Consider the following 5,854-nt stretch of genomic DNA (forward strand, 5'->3'; position numbering starts at 1 on the left):
AAGACATGCAGAAAAAAAATTTGTGAAATTCGCACACACGATCAACGGAAGACTTATGAAGAAAGAAAAAAAAATTAGAAATTCGCACACACGATCAAGGAAAGACATGAAGAAAAAAAATTTTGTGAAATTCGCACACACGATCAACGGAAGACTTATGAAGAAAGGAAGAAAAAAAAAAGTGTGAAATTCGCACACACGATCAACGAAAGACTAAGAAAGAAAAAAAAATTGAGAAATTCGCACACACGATCAACAAAACACATGAAAGAAAAAAAAAATGAGAAATTCGCACACACGATCAAGGAAAGACATGAAGAAAAAAAAATTGTGAAATTCGCACACACGATCAAATAAGACATGAAGAAAAATCACGACGGTCCCCTGATGACTAACTAAAAAGGATTCTGACTGAGGGCGTTCAGTCATTATGCCACAGATGGCATCTTCGCACTATTGGTCATTCGACCCACCTCATGTACCAAAAATTTACCAACCACGTGTACCAAATGAACCCACATTGCGCCAATCACATTCAGAGACTAGAGTCGTTTTGCGTTCGAGAGTTTCAAATCAAGAGTTTTCCTCCGAGAAGGTGGAAAATGCGTCGGCACCAACGGGGCGGGGATCTCTCTCAGGTCGAGCACCCTCTTCAAGCCTAGCCCTGCATAGGACCTCCCTCTTCCCCAGGACGAAGGGCAGGGAAATAGGCACGCCCACACGGCACTGACAATTGCGTTCGAGGCGGGGATCGCCAGTGAAGGATCCCCGGGTGTAGGCCGATGTCGGAGCCTACTGGCACCCATCTTTAATTGTCCTTCCGCAGGTTCACCTACGGAAACCTTGTTACGCGTTAACTTCCTCTTAATGATCAAGTTCGATCAACTTTCCGGCACGCCGGCTCGACCCGGAGGTCAGTCCGAGTGCCAGTCCGAGGACTTTACTAAATCATTCCATCGGATGTTGCGACGGGCGGTTTGCACAAAGGGCAGGGACGTAATCAACACGAGCTGATGACTCTTGCTTACTGGGAATTCCTTGTTCAAGGCAGATATTTACCATTATTCCTGTAGTGCCCTTCCGTCAATTCCTTTAAGTTTCAGCTTTGCAACCATACTTCCCCCGGTACCAAAAAGCTTTGGTTTCCCGGAAGCTGCCCGGCGTGTCCTTTGAGGAACACAGCCGGATCGGTGGCTGGCATCGTTTATGGTTAGAACTAGGGCGGTATTTGATCGCCTTCGAACCTCTAACTTTCGTTCTTGATTAATGGAAACATTCTTGGCAAATGCTTTCGCAGTAGTTCGTCTTGCGACGGTCCAGGAATTTCACCTCTAGCGTCGCAATACGAATGCCCCCGTCTGTCCCTCTTAATCATTACCTCGTGTTCCGAAAACCAACAAAATAGAACCGAGGTCCTATTCCATTATTCTATGCAAGATTATTCATGCGTCATAGTTTATTCTTATCTCGCCCCGCCCTATTTTAGGGCATACGAGAGTTGATACATACACATATGATACATTAAAAATAGGTAAATCTCTAAAAGTTACATAAACAGTGAATATAAAAATCTGAATATCTAAAATAATGTTCAGTACAATTCTATAAAACAAGTTAAAACCAAATAAAATAATAAAGTAGTAAAAAGGTTAAATAAAAAAAAAAGAAAAAAAAAAAACACAAAATCACCCAAAAACCGATAAATGTTAAAACTTTGCAGGAACATGCAAAACAGTGATAAAATATAGAAGTTAAAATTCGATAAAGAGGTTAAAATGCAGAACAAGTTAAGAATCAAAACAATCAGTTAAAAGTTGATAAAAACAATGCTTGCTAAATTAAAAATTTATAAACACAATACAAGTTAAAACGTAGAGAAGTTTAAAATGAAATTAGATAGATACACAAGACACCAGCAATAGTGTTCGCAGGCTCCGAGCATAGTTAAATTTGGTTCAGAGTGTCCTCCAATGTTACCTTTATAATTTGTTTAACTATGTTTCTACAGACCAACTTAGCAAAGCATTGGTGCAAAATTTGTACTGCAAAATGGTTTTCACGGAGTGTCTGGAAGTGTGGGCAGTTCAAGATCAAGTGTTCGATTGTCTGATTGTCCCCACAGTAGGTACAATTTGGGTTTTTATTGAAAAGTCTATTTTGGTATTCTCCAAACAGTAAGACAAACAGTAAACAAACAAACTCTCCAGTAAGTAATTGGTTTAGGTAAAAGTTGGCCTGTAGTCGTTTGGTGGAAGGGTAAAAAGAGGAAAAATATAGTAGCCAGTAGTCAAATGCTTTCCCCTTACTAAGTTTAAAATACCATGAAATATTTCTAAGTACGAAAATCTTCTGAATTTTTCAAAGTCATAACCGTTTGAAAATATTTCTAAGTTTGAAATACCATGAAATATTTCTAAGTACGAAAATCTTCTGAATTTTTAAAAGTCAAAACCGTTTGAAAAAATTACTAATTTTTATATACCATGAAATATTTCCAAGTACGAAAATCTTCTGAATTTTTCAAAGTCAAAACCGTTTGAAAATATTACTATGTGTGAAATTCCATGAAATATTTCTAAGTACGAAACTCTTCTGAATTTTTCAAAGTCAAAACCGTTTGAAAAGATTACAAACTTTGAAATACAGTAAAATATTTCTAAGTACGAAAATCTTCTGAATTTTTCAAAGTCATAACCGTTTGAAAATATTTCTAAGTTTGAAATACCATAAAATATTTCTAAGTACGAAAATCTTCTGAATTTTTAAAAGTCAAAACCGTTTGAAAAAATTACTAATTTTGATATACCATGAAATATTTCTAAGTACGAAAATCTTCTGAATTTTTCAAAGTCAAAACCGTTTGAAAATATTACTATGTGTGAAATTCCATGAAATATTTCTAAGTACAAAACTCTTCTGAATTTTTCAAAGTCAAAACCGTTTGAAAAGATTACAAACTTTGAAATACAGTAAAATATTTCTAAGTACGAAAATCTTCTGAATTTTTCAAAGTCAAAACCATTCGAAAATATTGCTAACTTTGAAATACCATGAAATTTTTCTAAGTGGGAAAAGCTTCAGAATTATTCGAAGTCCAAAACATTTTGAAAATATTTCAAAGTAAAAAGAAAATCTTATTTTTGAAATTTGCACACATGATCAACAAAAGACATGAAGAAAAAAACGAATTGAGAATTTCGCACACACGATCAACGGAAGACTTATGAAGAAAGAAAAAAATTGTGAAATTTGCACACACGATCAACGGAAGACTTGTGAAGAAAGGGAAAAAAAAAGTGTGAAATTCGCACACACGATCAACGAAAGACGAAGAATGAAAAAAAACATAGAAATTCGCACACATGATCAAGGAAAGACATGAAGAAAAAAAATTGAGAAATTCGCACACACGATCAACGGAAGACTTAGGAAGAAAGAAAAAAAAATTTGAAATTCGCACACACGATCAAGGAAAGACAGGAAGAAAAAAAAACAATTGAGAAATTCGCACACACGATCAAATATGACATGAAGAAAAAAAAATTGAGAAATTCGCACACACGATCAACGAAACACATGAAAGAAACAAAAATTTAGAAATTCGCACACACGATCAAGGAAAGACATGAAGAAAAAAAAATTTGTGAAATTCGCACACACGATCAACGGAAGACTTAGGAAGAAAGAAAAAAAAATTTGAAATTCGCACACACGATCAAGGAAAGACAGGAAGAAAAAAAAAAACAAATGAGAAATTCGCACACACGATCAACGGAAGACATGAAGAAAGAAAAAAATATTATGAAATTCGCACACACGATCAACGGAAAACTTATAAAGAAAGAAAAAATAATTTTGAAATTCGCACACACGATCAAATAAAAAACTTACAAGAAAAATTTTTTTCAAAGGTTTTAAAGCTTGAAAAAAGCTTTACAAACCTTCTGGTAAGAGGACGGGTCTCAATAGATCGCAGTATGGTAGCTGCTCTATTACGTACAACACCCAGTCTAGTACCTAAGTCGTCTACAGACGATTTGGCACCCGTGCATCACACCCAAAGGGTTTGGACTCAGAGCCGAGAGCGCGCGGTCTAGGCGCCCTCTTGAGTGCTCCAAATCGAACAGGCCTCGTCGCCGGGGTAGTCCTCCCGCAAGGAACGGATGTACGCCCCGGCTAACTTTGCCCATCGACGCGACTACAGCCGTTTTGCGTTCGAGAGTTTCAAATCAAGAGTTTTCCTCCGAAAAGGAGGAAAATGCGTCGGCACCAACGGGGCGGGGAGCTCTCTCACGTCGAGCACCCTCTTCAAGCCTAGCCCTGCAAAGGACCTCCCTCTTGCCCAAATCGAAGGGCCGGGAAACAGGCACGCCCACACAGCACTGACAGTTGCGTTCGAGGCGGGGATCGCTCGTAAAGGATCCCCGGGCGTAGGCCGATGTCGGAGCCTACTGGCACCCATCTTTAATTGTCCTTCCGCAGGTTCACTACGGAAACCTTGTTGCGCGTTAACTTCCTCATAATGACCAAGTTTGATCAACTTTCCGACACGCCGGCTCGACCCGGAGGTCAGTCCGAGCGCCAGTTCGAAGACCTCACTAAATCATTCCATCGGATGTTGCGACGGGCGGTTTGCACAAAGGGCAGGGACGTAATCAACACGACCTGATGACTCGTGCTTACTGGGAATTCCTCGTTCAAGGCAGATATGTACCCTTGCTCCTGGTAGTGCCCTTCCGTCAATTCCTTTAAGTTTCAGCTTTGCAACCATACTTCCCCCGGAACCCAAAAGCTTTGGTTTCCCGGAAGTTGCCCGGCGTGTCATTTGAGGAACACAGCCGGATCGGTGGCTGGCATCGTTTATGGTTAGAACTAGGGCGGTAATTGATCGCCTTCGAACCTCTAACTTTCGTTCTTGATTAATGGAAACATTCTTGGCAAATGCTTTCGCAGTAGTTCGTCTTGCGACGGTCCAAGAATTTCACCTCTAGCGTCGCAATACGAATGCCCCCGTCTGTCCCTCTTAATCATTACCTCGTGTTCCGAAAACCAACAAAATAGAACCGAGGTCCTATTCCATTATTCCATGCACCATTATTCATGCGTCATGCATACTTTGAGCACTCTAATTTTTTCAAAGTAAAATTGCCGAAACCGAACGACAACCGGTAAAGATCATCAGACAATTTCGGCGGCAATGCTCAGAACTGGCAGTGACCACCGGTGGGCGGACCACCCGTCTGGAACAAAGATCCAACTATGAGCTTTTTAACAGCAACAACTTCAATATACGCTTTTGGAGCTGGAGGTACCGCTGCGGCCGCAGCAGACTTTCCCTCCGTCTTTGATACAAGCATTTGACTACTGGCAGGACCAACCAGGTTACTTTCACGTTCAGCGAGCGTTCGAAGCGGCGCTTCGAATCTCAGAGGTGGTGGAGCCCCCGGCTGGCGAGAGCGCCGGACCCGGCATGACGGCCGGGTCCCCGTTCACACAGATCGAACTAGAGCCTTCTTCCTCTAGTCGGTTCGAGACTCACTGCGTCCCCCTTGGCGTCAACGCCTGGACGCGAGAGTGCTCTGCCGTCGAGAGTCGTGCTCGCGCCGGAACAAACTGCAGAAAACCTCGTAAATGCTTCCATCACTGTTCAGTCTCCACGCGGCTACAAACTACTGTCCGAGCTGCTACTGAATAGCCGAGGCCGTCGCTTTCTGTGAGGCAACCCCCGTCTGTGTCGAGACGAGAGCACTGCGTATCTTAAACGCTCACTATGCCGCACAAAGGTCAAGGCTGGCGCGGCTACGGAAAGACGTCCGAGCCACTCACTGAAAAGCCGAGACCTTTTGTTTCCGTG

At 41.4% G+C, this 5,854-nt stretch overlaps 2 pseudogenes; both read right to left on the reverse strand.

Moving 5' to 3' along the window:
- Positions 1 to 809: 809 nt before the first annotated feature.
- On the reverse strand, positions 810 to 1,640 carry LOC147810021 (small subunit ribosomal RNA; annotated as a pseudogene; the record flags this gene model as incomplete).
- Positions 1,641 to 4,465: 2,825 nt separating this feature from the next.
- LOC147810022 (small subunit ribosomal RNA) lies at positions 4,466 to 5,384 on the reverse strand (annotated as a pseudogene; the record flags this gene model as incomplete).
- Between the last annotated feature and the right edge of the window lie 470 nt (positions 5,385 to 5,854).

The sequence above is a fragment of the Parasteatoda tepidariorum genome, chromosome 5, assembly GCF_982258835.1.
Source record: "Parasteatoda tepidariorum strain Cologne lab strain chromosome 5, Ptep-v5.0, whole genome shotgun sequence".
Lineage (NCBI taxonomy): Eukaryota > Metazoa > Arthropoda > Arachnida > Araneae > Theridiidae > Parasteatoda > Parasteatoda tepidariorum.